General features: G+C 37.2%; 2 protein-coding genes across 4 annotated transcripts in view; one reads left to right on the top strand and one right to left on the bottom strand.

Moving 5' to 3' along the window:
- The window catches only part of LOC106870222 (EEF1A lysine methyltransferase 1), a 318548-nt gene that overhangs the window by 89934 nt on the left and 213100 nt on the right, over positions 1–15514 (top strand). The gene's annotated exons all lie outside the window — the stretch shown is intronic.
- LOC106870223 (monocarboxylate transporter 12) overlaps positions 1–15514 on the bottom strand; it is a 104060-nt gene that overhangs the window by 63608 nt on the left and 24938 nt on the right. The window contains exon 1 of one of the 3 annotated variants that reach the window (XM_052967207.1): positions 2507–2611. The exons of the other annotated variants lie outside the window; for them this stretch is intronic. The gene's annotated coding sequence lies outside the window, so the exon portion shown is untranslated. Of the gene's footprint in view, positions 1–2506; positions 2612–15514 lie in introns of those variants that run through there. 3 annotated transcript variants of the gene reach the window in all.

The following is a 15514-nucleotide window of genomic DNA, read 5'->3' as shown; positions in this document are numbered from 1 at the left end:
TAATCTCTTACTAAATAGATATTTTTTAATTGCTCATTGAAAGAAGGAAATGCAGAGCCTGTGACTCTTTTCAGTGACCTCATGACAATTGGGAGAAAGGGAATAAGTTATCCGCAAACAAGAATTCGCAATTCATTATTTCCAAGAAAGTGTTCTTCACTAAACATACCCAAGAACCATATGATAGCGTTAAAGTGTGTATAAAAGTAAGTCTTACATTCAACATTTAAAACAATTGTCCTTCTAACACTACAAAATTTTACTCACACGGTTTTGGTTGACCTAAGGTTTTGGTCAAAGACATTTGCTCAAGGTGTTTTGCTTTAGAATCGAGCCCCAAAACATCTAGTTGCGAAGCAAATTTTTAAACCTGTGCCCACCATTTTGATGTAGTGAAGGGACTGGATCACTTGAAGCAATGCATAAAGGCCAAGGAACATGTTTTTATCAGATGCAAGTTTTCAGGCGTTAACTGTACTACATTAATACATCAACTTTCTCTCCCCCCCCTTCCCCCTCTCTCTTTCTGATGAATCTCTGAATCTCTGAATCTCTGAAAAGAGATGAAATCGCTAAATAAATGATTATCCAAAATTCCGGCAAACCCCTTTTTCTTAATATATAAAGTCTGTACTCAATTTCAATCAATCACTCAATCAATCAATCAATATATATATATATACATAATTAATGAGAGAGACGGGACATGGTAGATACGAGAATCTTTATTCATTACTATGACTGTTTCGACCCATCCTAGCATCGATCCCTCTCGGGTGGGATACTGCACAACCGGTTTAGGTGTATCCCTCGGTATCGATGTGTCTCCTCAGGTGATTTCAAGAGGCATTTCGTTAAAATAAACTCTGTTTCGCACAGCATATTACTGTATCTTCTTCGTAGATAGAAATGACGAATTAACAGATACATACATATATGTGTGTGTGTGTGTGTGTGTGTGTGTGTGTGTGTGTGTGTGTGTGTGTGTGTGTGTGTGTGTGTGTGTGTGCGTGTGTGTGTGTGTGGCGAGAGTCACGACACCACCTGCGAGAATAGACTGACCGAACGACTATAAATAGTAGCGGTCTGAGTGAGATAGGACTGAGTAGGGGTTAGCTGCTGCGGAGATTGGGGACTATGGGGGTGGCGTGATCTGTGTTACGGTATAAGTGCGACGGCATATGCAGATGATGTTACCATCATCGTGTCTGATGAAAGGCAGCTACCTCGTGTAGAAGACGCCATCAAAGGATACGAAGCAGTGGCAGGGGCAAAAATTAACCAGGAGAAATCCGCCAGCTTGCAACTCGACACCTGGCATGACAAGTCGATGCCTCCCAACAGCGTCGTCGGATGCTGAACGGAGAGCCCGATTAAATTGCTCGGAATCTGGTTTAGACTTGTTCACTGAAGTGCTGTTGGATAAATTAGGCTTCTGTACTAAGACTGAGGCGTGTTGTCAAATAAATGAAAACATCGTACCTGTGTTCAAACTTAATTGAAAGGTATCTTTTGCTTCGATAAGACAGGTAGATGAAGAATTAGACAGACTAGAGAGAATTGGGATTATTCAAAAAGTAGATTATTCTAAATGGACAGCACCAGCTGTGTGTATTAAAAAAAAAAAGAATAACAAAATCAGGGTGTGTGTCGGTTTTTTTCTGCTGGTTTGAATGAATGTCTAAAAATGTGCCATTATCCGCTACCTACTCCGGAGGATATTTTTGGCAAAATTAAATGTGGCAAGATATTTTCAAAACTGGATCTGTCTGATTGCGTACCTACAAATTAAAGTAGACGAGCAATATAAGAAATTACCATATGGTGTAAAGGTCGCACCTGCAATTTTTCAACAGGTCATGGATGCGATGTTAGTGGACTGTAAATTCGCAATTCCATACCTGATGATGCATTAATTAAAAGTGAATCTCGTGACCAGTATGTGGAACATGCAAAGTGTGATTTTGATAAAATAAGAGATTACGGGTTCGCACTGAGTGAGGAGAAATGTGAATTTTTTTTTTACCTAAAATTAAGTATTTAGGACAAATTATTGATAGAAATGGAAGACGACCGGACCCGTCGAGGGCAGACGCAATTAAAAAGATGCCTCGTCCGCCTAATATAACGACCTTACAAGCTTTTCTAGGTCTAGCGAATTATTATCACATAACATTATTATCAATTTTTGAGTCGAAGAAAAGAATTCCTACCCGTACTACAAATAGATTACAGTGTTGGTCTTATGATATTGTTGAATTACGACTTAAAGATGGAATATATTCCTTCTAAGAAAATTGGCCATTCTGAAGAATGCGAAACCGCTGAAAGATACAATGATAGCCGCATTACAAGCAGAAAAGGAAATTAAGAACATTATGTGTAATGTCATTTAGGAGCTACCAGTGACTGTACAAGATATAAAAGTAAATCAGAGGAGGACAAATGCATCATAAAATTGAAGGAAACCTTGAAAAATAAACAAAAGAGATACACGAATGCGAACCATTTTTCACTCTGCGACGATGTATTAATGTACGCACAAAGAATGGTAATATCAACTGCACTACAGAAACGCGCCGTAGGATGTCAAGAATAGAAGCTTTGATGGTGAGTTACGTGTTTTGGCTGACAATGAACCAGGACATTGAAAATTTGGTGAAATCATGTAGAGGTTGTGCGCTAGCAGCCAAGGTACCACCAGTGAAATACCAATCGTTGCCTGAGACTGATGACCCGTGGTCCAGGGTACGTATAGATTACGCTGGACCGGTGTATAGTGCGTACTACTTGATCATTGTTGATACCTTTACCAAATGTTCGGAAATATGTAGGTGCAGTCAACTAACGCCGAAGGCAACAATAAAGTTCCTGCACGAACCTTTTGCTCGATACTGTGTTCCGAACACCATAGTGTCGGACAATGGAACTAATTTACAGGATACGGAGTTCAAAAATTTCTACAAAATGAATGCAATCAACCACATTTTACCCCACCCTACCACCCGAGATCAAATGGGCAAGCAGAACGACTGATTAGTAGACACTTTTAAGCGATCCATATAGTACACAATTCTTAAACCATATAATACACAGTTTGAATTTATTTACTTCTGTGCTATTCTGACTACGCCTGCGCCTAAATTTGAATCCATAATGTGTAAAGATGGAGCTGTCTTGCGCATGTTTGCCTCGCGTTTTCGGTACGTATTACTGCTACATAATTATGCATTCTTTAACGATCCTACTGACGAGATACAGATACCAAATTAATTTATTTGGTCATTAATAGCGAAATTCAAGTATAGGATTAACTAATTTTTTATTCAGTCTAGTGCCTATTAGCAGAGTGCCTAAAAGATTCCTTTTGTTTGTGGTTTGGGGTTAACTGCCCTCTTTAGCATGTAAGAAGTCCTGTCAAGCGTCTTCTTTCTGTGTATAAATCTTTATACACTCTTATATATGCATGCATGTATGTATGTATGTATGTATGTATGTATGTATGTATGTATGTATGTATGTATGTACAGGTATATATATATATATATATATATATATACATATATATATATATATATATAACATATTTAACGTCCGTCTATTGTTTAAAAGTCAGAAGCTAATGTTCTTCGTACTGGAAAATCCCTTTGTAGACGTATTGTGTTAAAAAGAGCAATATATTTCAGAACAAGGTCATAGGAAATCGCACTGGAGATGACTGTGAGAGCGACACATAAGTATTTCACCATTGTTGTAGCTTGTCAACGTCACATGTTTGTCTCTCTCTCCAAAGAGAGATCGAATGTATATAGAGATAGTGCATAAACAATGCACTGGCTTGCAATGGCGTCGCACGAGCAAAATAAAACTGAGACGATGCAAAAGAAGCAAGCAGCTGCAGAGTAGAATCTTTATCCTATATAGCATAACGCATATGTATCGTTACAAAAATTTATACAGATAAAACTTTCATTCAAGTGCTACTTCTATTACGTAATTAGAATACGTATGTATGTATGCATGTATGTATGTATGTATGTATGTATGCTCGTGTGCGGTTGCACATGCGTGTACAATTACACGTTTAGATATAATGGGGAGTAAGAAAATCTATATTAGTAAATATTAAAATAATTTTCGAGTTAAAATTGCTTCAGACATTGATTAATGTTTCTTCAGACTGATATTCATCTGTGGGGCGGAAAAGAGAAATGATAGGCGCAAGTATGCGTTACTTTTAATGGTTAAAGCTATTGTAAATTTCTTATGGAGCGGTGAAACGTGATGTCACTTTTTCTTGAGAGTGATGGAACGAAGTAGGCCAAAGAGGTAAACAAGTGAATATGTACTTACAATTTCCGTTAATGGCTAATATTTCAAACTGCACAAGAGCTATTCATTAATTTCGTTCTATCATGTAAAACATTCACTGCCATATCTTTTCCATACACGAAAGCGATATCGCCACATGAGTGCTTCAAACTACTAAAAATAGCGGACATGTATGAAATATTTCTTTTCTCTTCTCCACCAAAGATTACTCGACTTAAGAAATATTAATTAGTGTCTAGAGTATCTTTAATTAGTAATTCATTTTAATCTCTTTACAAGTGTAGATTGCGCTGTTGCTAGTTACATGTAAATGTGTGCATAACTGTACATATAATTACGTCACTTTATTTTGATTATCCTGCTACAAGATGGGGCACTCGTGGCATTTTTTTTCTTTTGTCAATAAAAAAGATATAACATTGTACAGCAATGTATATATTATGTAAAATAATTAGAATGGATATATGTATATATGTAAACACGCATACATTCACGTATATTTATATATGCATACGTATACATACAGTGGTGTAAAGACGACAACTGTTGTAAAGACAACTGTTGTAAAGGACAATACATGAAGATCAATATTTCACATGTAGAGTATTTAACGCTTCAATGGAAAAAATAGTGAACTAACGTTTCGGATTCCAGTCCCTCATCAGATAAAAAACAAAGCGAGGATAGATGTGTCAGGGTATATTTTTCTTACATCAGACATTTGACAGCAGCCATGCTGGGGCACCGCCTTGATGTGTTTTTAGTTGAACAAATTGACACCAGGATTTATTTTTAAAGGCTGGTACTTATTTTATCGGATACTTAGACCGAACCGCTAACACACCAACATCAGTGTGTGTGTGGTTGTATGTGTGTGTTCGTGTGTGTATGTATGTATATATATATATACATATATATATATGTATGTATGTATGTATGTATGTATGTATGTATGTATGTATGTATGTATGTATATACTAGATGACGTTCCCGGTAATTCCCGGGAAAGCAGGGCTTATCCCTTGGTTCCGTTCTCATAATTGTTTCGCTAATCCAATAACAAAAATATAAAGTATGTAGACCTTAAAACGATTTTTGTGCATTCACAGAGAATACCGAACTGTCTTACACAGGATCTTGTTTTTAGGAATTTCCAATAAATTATGAATACCTGTGAGTTCAGTTATGTAATAACATGAAATTAGTTACCCTATAGTAAGAATTCAAATAAAGTAGCCCCGAAAAAGGCTTTAATGCGGTCACAGAGCATATAGAACTTAGGAGGAAATATTAATAAAGTATGTATACTAAAATCGTGAAACATGTTACGTAATAACAGCCTAATCAAATATGAGATAATAACAATTCAAGGTAAATAACTCTGAAAAGGGCTTTTCTGCATTCCCAGAGAATATTGCCCTCAGCGACGCTAGTGTTGGTATATTCATGAATAAGTCACTAACCGAAATAAGTGGATCTATTATTTAGGAGGCCCTATTATCGATTTTTACAACAATCTGAGTATGCCATGGGGTTTCCAGACTTGAGCTCTACTCACATGTCAAGTTTCCTCAAAATCGATAAAACGATGTAGGAGGAGTTAGCTAACAACTCTACAAGCACACCCACAGACGGAATTTCCCACATATGAAGTATATATATATATATATATATATATATATATATATATATATATATATATATATATATATATATATATATATATATATATATATATATATATACATGTATCTATATATATGTATTTATATATTTATAACTACATATATATGTATATAGATAGATAGATAGATAGATAGATAGATAGATAGATAAATAGATAGATAGATCAAAGTATATATATGATCAAAATAGGCAACAGGATATCAGTACGACCGTTTCAAGCATGAAAGGCAAAGTCGACCTCGGCGGAATTTGAACTCAGAACGTAAAGACAAACGAAATACTGCTAAGCATTTCGCCAGGCGTCATAACGTTTCTGCCAGCTCGCCGTCTTATGGGGGACATTAATATTGTACCGTGACTGGTTTAACTGCAGATTAATCCTGATTGAATGAACTTTGGGTCTAAAGGGTTCTGGTAGTAACAATATATATCAAACTGCACAATACTTGTCCATCCAGTCAATACACACACACACACACACACACACACACACACACACACACACACACACACACACAGATAGATAGATAGATAGATAGATAGATAGATAGATAGATAGATAGATAGAAGACGAGGTGGCAGAATCGTTTGCACGCCTGCAAAATGCTTAGCGGTATTTCGTCCGTCATTACGATCTGCGTTCAAATTCCACCGAGGACTACTTTGCCTTTCATCCTTTTGGGGTCGATAAATTAAGTGCCATTCAAGTACTGGGATCGATGTGATCGTCTATCACCCTCCCTTCAAATTCCAGGTCTTGTGCCTACATTAGAAAGGTTTATTATTATTATTATTATTATTATTATTATTATTATTATTATTATTATCATTAATTGGCAGAAGTTAGAGAGTGACTCAAGGACCAAGAGTTTCGTGCGTTGGCACTTATCAAGCAGATTTATAAACCAGTCATAATGATTATTTTCTGGATTGTTCTAAAATAAATTATAACAATTACAAAATTATCTTGATAATGTATATTTTTTTTCAAAAAGTTTACCTGTTAAGCAGTACAATAATGAATAAATAAATAAAGAAAGAAAGAAAGAAAGAAAGAAAAAAAGAAATTGAAGCAAAAGATGTGTGCGTGTGTACATAAATACACACATAAACACACAGGCGTCTAATTCCATTCACGACGTGTTGCCTAGCCCTGTAACTAATAGTAGAAGGAACTTACGCAATGTACTGCGTGAACCCGGAACTACATAGCTTGGAATTGATTTGTATTTTGCCAAAACGTCATACCTACAAGCAAGTGATCTTCCCACTACACATCATAAATGAAACGGTATATCTGATGCTGTCATCATTTCGATTCTTCCTATTTTCTGGACTTAACTCAATGCTTGCAGTCTAAATCATTCAGTCACTCCTCTAAATTATGACTATGCATATGTCAGCAAAAATGGTAGAGCTTTGGCAGAGACGTTAGTGCCTCACAGTATTTAGTTCCGACACTTTATTTTCTCAGTTTAAATTGGCCATTGTTAACATTATCATCAACTCCTGAAAGGGTTCGATTAAATAAACTACTAGTCAAGTACTGGAGTGGATATTATCTATTATACTAAAGCGGCGAGCTGGTAGAATCGTTAGCGCACCGGGCAAAAATGATTTGTGGTATTTCGTCCGTCTTTACGTACTGAGTTCAAATTCCGCCGAGATTGACTTTGCCTTTCACCCTTTTGGAGTCAATAACATAAGCACCATTTGAGCACTGAAATCGATGCAATCGACTCGCCCCACTCCACCGATATTGTTGCCCTTGTGTCAAAATCGGAAACCGATATTTTCGATTATACTCTTTCAGGAAATGTCAAGCCATGCGCCTACGTTAGAAATAATTGAAGGTTATAAATTAACAGAATCGTTAGCAGCACACCGGACAAAATGCATAGCGACATTTTGGCCATCTTCAACGTTCTGAGCTCAAATTCCGCTGAGATCGACTATGCCTTTTATCTTTTCGGAGTCGATAAAGTAAGTGCCAGTCATGTAGTCGACTTTCCCCTTCCCTCAAAAACTACTAGTTTTGTGCCTAGAGTAGAAAGGGTTATTATTATTACTAAGGCGCAAGGCGGTGAGCTGGCAGAATTGTTAGCACGCTGAAAGAAATGCTTACCAGTATTTCGCCCATCGCTACGGTGTAAGTTCAAATTGTGCTGAGGTCGATTTTACTTTTCATCCTTTCGGGGTCGATGAATTAAGTACCAGTTGAGGAATCTTTTCCTTTTGAACGGCACATCGAGAAATTAATTTTTTGTAACTAAACACTTTCAAACTTCGGACCATGGTAGAATGTATCATATAAAACATCTTTTATTCTTAGTGGTGTTGAGAAAAGTTTATATTTTCAAAGTTATTTCGTGTTAAAGTTGTATTTCTGTAATTTCAACCAATCAATGCCGTGTATTCAGCTGAATAAAATTACTGCCGTTGTTTGTCAACAACTATCGGCGGTGTATATTTCGTTTGTCACTGTTATTTATGACATCGTTCGTGCGTTTGTACTGGTTTTAGCTTTGGGGTTTAAGGATTAGGGTTCGGGTTAGGGTTAGAGTTTTAGGGTCAGGGTTAGAGTTTTAGGGTTAAGGATAGGGTTTTAGAGTTGGGGTTAAGGTTTTAGGGTTAGGTTTAGGGTTCGGGTTTTAGAGTTAGGGTTAGGGTTAGGGTTTTAGGGTCAGGGTTAGGGTTTTAGGGTTAGGGATAGGGTTTTAGAGTTAGGGTTAGGGTTAGAGTTTTAGGGTTAGGTTAGGGTTAGGGTTTTAAAGTTAGGGTTAGGGTTAGGGTTAGGGTTAGAGTTTTAGGGTTAGGGATAGGGTTTTAGAGTTAGGGTTAGGGTTAGAGTTTTAGGGTTAGGTTAGGGTTAGGGTTTTAAAGTTAGGGTTAGGGTTAGGGCTAGGGTTAGAGTTTTAGGGTTAGGGTTTTTGAGTTAGTGTCAAAATTTTAGGGTTAGTGCGAGGCACTAACGTCTCTGCCAAAGCTCTACCACCAATAATGATGAAAAAGAAAAGGCTCTTAATTTTTGCTGACATAGGCATAGTCATAATTTAGAGGAGTGACTGAATGATTTAGACTGCTAGCATTGAGTTAAGCTCCAGAAAATAGGAAGAATCGATATGATGACAGCATCAGGGTTGGGGTTTAAAGGTTAGGGTTAGGGTTGGGATATTAGGGTTAGAGTTACGGGAAAATGTGAAAAATGAAGAAATTGGAGTGGGGAGGGGGGAAGATATTTTTCTGAAAATAGTAGCTGAAAAGCAGAAAAAACACACTAAAAGCATTAGAAATGCAAGAACGATTGTGGTGGTGCCATGAAGTAAACATGCTTCTGATACACTCGTTTATTCATACAAACGTAACTGAGATGAAATATGTCATAAATAACAGTGACAAACGAAATATACACCACCGGAAGTTGTTGTTGACAAACAACAGCAGTAATTTTATTCAGCTGAATACACGTCATTGATTGGTTGAAATTACCGAAATACGACAACTTTAAAATGAAATAACTTTGAAATACAAACTTTTCTCAACAGCACTAAGAGTAAAAGATGTTTTATATAACATATTCTACTAGTGACCGAAGTTTGAAAGTGTTTAGTTACAAAAAATTAATTTCTCGATGTGCCGTTTAAAGGGTAAAGATCCCCAGTTGAGTACTGGGGTCGGTGTAATCGACTACCCCCTCCCCACATACATTTCAAGCCTTGTGCCTATAATAGAAAAGATTGTTACTAAGGCGGCGAGCTGGCAGAATCGTTAGCACGCCGGGCAAAATACATATCGGCATTTCGTCCGTCTTCGCGCTTTGCGTTCAAATTCTGCTGAGGTCTTTAACTTTCATTCTTTCGGGGCCGATAAATTGTCAGTGTAACACTGTGGTCGATGTAATCGACTAGTCCCCTCCCACAAAATGTAAAGCTTTATGCCTTTAGTAGAAATGATTATTACTAGGGCGGCGAGCCAGCAGAATCGTTAGTCCGCCAGACTAACTGTTTAGTAGCATTTCATCCGCCTTACGTTCTGAGTTCAAATACCGTTGTGATGAACTTTACTTTTTTATTTCTCTACTACTTGTCAAGTACTGGAGTTGTTGAATCAACAAGCCCCTCCCTTGAAACTTGCTGGGTTTGTTCCTAAAACAGAAACTATTATTACTAATATAGGCTCAAATTTGTTATGTATGTGTGTACATAAATACGCACATATACACACACAGGCCTCTAATTCCATTCACGACGTGTTGCCTATCCCCGTGACCCATAGTAGAAAACACTTACTCAAAGTACTGCGCAAACCTGGAACTACGTGGCTTGAAATTAAACTGTTTTACTAAAAAGCCTACAAGCAAGTAATCTTACTTTATTTTATCAATCTCGGGAAGGCAAAGTTGACATCGGCAGGATTCGAACTCAAAATGTAAAGAGCCGGAAGTAAATACAGCAGGGCATTTGTTCAGCGCTCTACCAGTTATGTTTTCCACGGCCACCATAATAAGGTTGACGATGTTGATGATGAGGAGGAGACGAAGAAGAAGGAGGAGAGGAGCAGGATGTTTTTACAATGACATACAGTTACGATATAGCATTGCTAGCATTGCACTAAGTACCCCGACCTCCTTGCCAAAATAGGATGAGTAAGTGGCAAGAGCAGTAGATACGTCTTTTCATGTAAGATGAGCAACAGGAAGATCACCTACTAACTGGTGTGATTGTGTAATAAGAAAGTACACTTTGTAAACATGTACTTCCGGGTTCGATGCCACTGAATAACACTTTATAGATTTAGGATTGATCATTGCCTCGTAATTGGAATTTGGTAGGTAGAAACGGCAGAAATTAGAAATAGAAAGAGAACAAACATACATATATTACATACAGACATACATACATACATACATACATACATACGTACATACATACATACATACATACATACATACGTACGTACGTACATACATACATACACACATACATACATACATACATACATACATACATACATAATACATACATCTGTTGGGAAATCTACAGTTACTCTACCCAGATTACAACTTCAGGTTTATACCTGTAATTATTAGGACACTGAGACATGAAGCACATTACCAGTCTTAAGAAATTAGGCTTCTCAAAACTAGTAAGGAGAAAGCTGATTCAAAGACTTACAGACTCAAGCCATCACTGGAACTGTAAAAATCTGTAAAACTTTTCAGTTTATCATTTAAGTATATGAGCATATCCAAACATATAACTATATGCATGAGAATATATAAACATATAAATCTGCACACACACACACACACACACACACACACACACACAAACATACATACATACATACATACAAAAATACCTTGTTGATGTTATTGAAATTCCAATGAAGGAGCCTTGGATCTTTCTCTGTTGGTATGAGGTCTTGAAATAAAACTAAATAACGACATACATACAAATAGCAGCAACAACATTCAGCCAAGACCGACTTTGCCTTTCGTTCTTTTGGGGGTCGATGAAAATAAGTACCTGTTAAACACTAGGGTCGATGTAATCGACTAGTCCCCTGCCCCAGAATTTCGAGCCTTGTGCCTATAGTAGAAAGGATTATTATTATTATTATTATTATTATTATTATTATTATTATTATTATTATTATTATTATTATTATTATTATTATTAAGGCGGTGAGCTGGCAGAATTGTTAGCACGCCGGACGAAATGCTTAGCGGTATTTCGTCTGCCGTTACGTTCTGAGTTCAAATTCCGCCGAGGTCGACTTTGCCTTTCATCCTTTCGGGGTCGATAAATTAAGTACCAGTTACGCACTGGGGTCGATGTAATCGACTTAATCCGTTCGTCTGTTCTTGTCTGTTCCCTCTATGTTTAGCCCCTTGTGGGCAATAAGGAAATAGGTATTTCGTCTGCAGCTACGTTCTGAGTCAAATTCCGCCGAGGTCGACTTTATCTTTCATCCTTTCGGAGTCGATAAATTAAGCACCAGTGATGTACTGGGGTTGATGTGATCGACTTACCACCTCCCCACAAAGATTTCAGACCCTGTACCCATTGTAGAAAGGATTATTATTATTATTATTATTATTATTATTATTATTAGCACGCCGGGCAAAATGCTTAGCGGTATTTCGCCCTCTTTACATTCTGAGTTCAAATTCTGCTGAGGTCGACTTTGCCTTTCAGGGAAACACTAGGGTCGATGTAATCGACTAGTCTCCTCCCACAAAATTCCAGGCCTTGTGTCTATCGTTATTGTTGTTGTTGTTGTTGTTGTTGTTGTTGCTGCTGCTGTTGTTGTTTTTACTCTCGCTGTTCTTTTAGCGGTTGTTCTTTACTTGAAAGCAGGCAATAACAAATCACCAAAGGTTTCGAGTAGTGCCTTCTCCTGTGACTCAATGAGACAATATTCTCTTTAGAATGCAAGCTGAACCCAACAATGTTGCCTTCTGGGTCACTTCGAGCCTGACAGCAGCTCCAATATTTTTAATATGTTTTATAAAGCTCTTGGAAACTGCTCCTAATGCTCCAATTACCACTGGTATCACCATTACTTTCCTCATGCCCCATAACTTTCCTATCTCGTGGCTGGTATTTCTCAATTTTTTTTTCTGTTTCCTTACATTTTACCCTCGAATTATTACAACATCTGTTATCTTTGCTTCTTTTTCATCTTTATGGATGATCACGACATCTCGTCGTCTCGCCTCTATGATTTGGTCGTACTGTATGTTAAAATCCCAGAATATCTTGTAATGTTCGTTTTCCATTACTCCTTTTGGCTTGTGTTCATACCATTGTTCGGCTCTCTCGAGATTTGCTTTACCGCACAACAGCCAGTGGACATATCTGGCCACATTGTCGTGTCTCCTTTTGTATTCGCGTTGTATGAGCTTACAGCACTCACTAACAATATGACTTATACTTTCTCCCTTCTCAGAGCAAATCCTACACTGTGGCGAGTCAGTGCTGTTATCAATGTGATATTTGTAGTAGTTTTTTTCTGAGAGCTTGTTCTTGAGCACTGCACACTAATACCTCAGTGGGCCCTTTTAAGTCTCCTTTCTGCAGCCATTGCCAGGTTCTATTCTAATCAATCTCATCTTTATTCTTCAAGAACTGACTGTGCATTTTCTTGTCCTGCCAAATTTTCTTTGTGTGCTCTTTCTGGTCTTTCTTAAATCGTGTTGGATCTACGTTTTTGTTCACTTTTAAGATTCCCTGCATTTTCACTGCTACAGTCATTTCTTCTTTAACCCCTTTGACATACCAAGCCAGGCTATTCTCCTCTTCCATTACACAACCTTCACAACACACCAATCCCCGTCCTCCTTCTTTCCTCTTTACATACAACCTTGACACATCACTCTTGGGGTGTATTGATGTGTCATTATTATTATTATTATTATTATTATTATTATTATTATTATTATTATTATTATTATTATCATTATTATTTTATTTCAGGGATTACCATGAAAGAATAAAATTCCAGTTTCACACAGAAGGAGGTCTATTAAACCTGAAAGGGAAAAAGACCAAGGAAGAGATCCTGTGTGACTTTCTGTTTGTTGATGATTGTGCTTTGATTTCTCTCACATTTGAGGGAATTCAGGAAACGGTTAACAGGTTTTCTGCGGCAGCTCATGCATTTGGACTGACGATAAGTATCAAAATGACTGAAGTTTTATTCCATCCCAGGCCTAGGGCAGGACATACTCAAGACTCAAACGTGATGATAAACAACAAACCACTCAAATGGATCGTTTAAATATCTTGGAAGTGCAGTAAACTGTAAGAGTACTCATGATGATGAAATCAATGTTAGAATAGCTAAGGCTGCAAATATCTTTGGAAGAATTGCTCATCGTTTGTGGGATGAACACGATGTCAGTCTGAAAACTAAAATGAGTGTATACAAATCTTGTATTTTGAGCCCACTTTTGCAAAGGACAGAAGCATAGACGCCCTACTACACACATATAAAGTAACTTGGAACCTTCTATATGTGCTATTTGCGCAACATACGCAACATAAAATCTTAGTATCCAAAGCACGCAGATAAGAATTCAATACAGATGGGCAGGACATGTTGTTCGAATGAAAACTGACCGCATTCCGAAAATTCTTCCTTGTAGCCAACAAGTAGAGGGATATCGCGGCAAAGGAAGACCTCTCCTTAAGTATAAGTTGAAGCAATCACTAAAATCTTAACTTGACATTTTGGGAAAGTCATTACCTAGATCGATCTACATGGCGTAAAATGTGTTATGATGCATCCAAACAATTTGAGTTGAAGAAAAAGAACCACAGAAGAACTATATTCTGCAGTCAACAGACACACTAGCCCAATCCCAGGCAAAATCAAAATCATCAATGTCCCCATTACGACTACGTAGCAAAATCCATACCTGGACTGAAATTACATTCATGCATCCATCGCAAATAGATGCAGCTTCTTAGTGTTTTTTCTATCCTATTACTATCTGTAGCTTTGAGTCCTCTCCTTCAGCAATCATACATCGAAACTGACGGGAGTGACCATTGTTGTTATTATTATTACTGTTGTTGTTGTTGTTGTTATAGCAGTCAAGTACTGGGTTTGATGTAATCGGCAATCCCCTGCCACGAAAATTTCAAGCCTCGTGTCTATAGAAAAAAGGATTATTATTATCACTAGCTGGCCCCGTGCCGTCAAAAATAACGGCTAATTGTCGTATTTTATGTATAAATAAGGTACCAGACCGAGTTTTTAGTTTAATAATTCTTTTATTACCATTCAAGGTGATCCTGAACAACGGCCTCAGGGGTTAATAACGACTTCTTCTCTTCTCTTCATACAGTCTTCTACTTTCGGTTTCAAAGCGCCCTACTCCAGCATCACAATGACAATACTGGTAGCAACAATGGCAATACTGGTGACAACGTGGACCAAGATACTAAGGAAAGAGGAAAACCCTAACTGCAACTTTACTGGCTTTTGTTAACTCCATGATTTTGGATCTTTCTCTGTTGTCGGAAAAGGCAAAACAATTGTCGAGACACGTCACCAAAGACTATGTTTCTTAATCCACAAAATTATTGAAGGGAAGAGAAAAAAAGGACGGTGGTATACATCTGCCACTCAAAAATATTCTTTTTGGAATGCTACCGAATGAGGGTTTCGAAAAGGCCTTCAGTAATGTGAAGCAGGAGATCTGCTCAGCTGAAATTATAATAATAATAATTATTATTATTATTATTATTATTATTATTATTATTATTATTTTATGTTTGACTTTTGTTTTGCATTTGTACAAGTTGGATCCAAGTCTCACCCAGAGACCTCAAGAGACAACAAGTTAGAAGTTCATGTAGGTGTTATGCCTAGGGTACCATATATTTGGATTTGTACAGTTTTGTTCAAGTGAATGTTTAAGAAACCATAAGAAAATTATGTGTTTGCTTTAAAATTTGAGATCACATAGACAGTATTTTACGTA

The sequence above is a fragment of the Octopus bimaculoides genome, chromosome 4 (genome assembly GCF_001194135.2).
Source record: "Octopus bimaculoides isolate UCB-OBI-ISO-001 chromosome 4, ASM119413v2, whole genome shotgun sequence".
Taxonomy (NCBI): Eukaryota; Metazoa; Mollusca; class Cephalopoda; order Octopoda; family Octopodidae; genus Octopus; species Octopus bimaculoides.
This window is presented reverse-complemented; position numbering and strand designations above follow the sequence as displayed.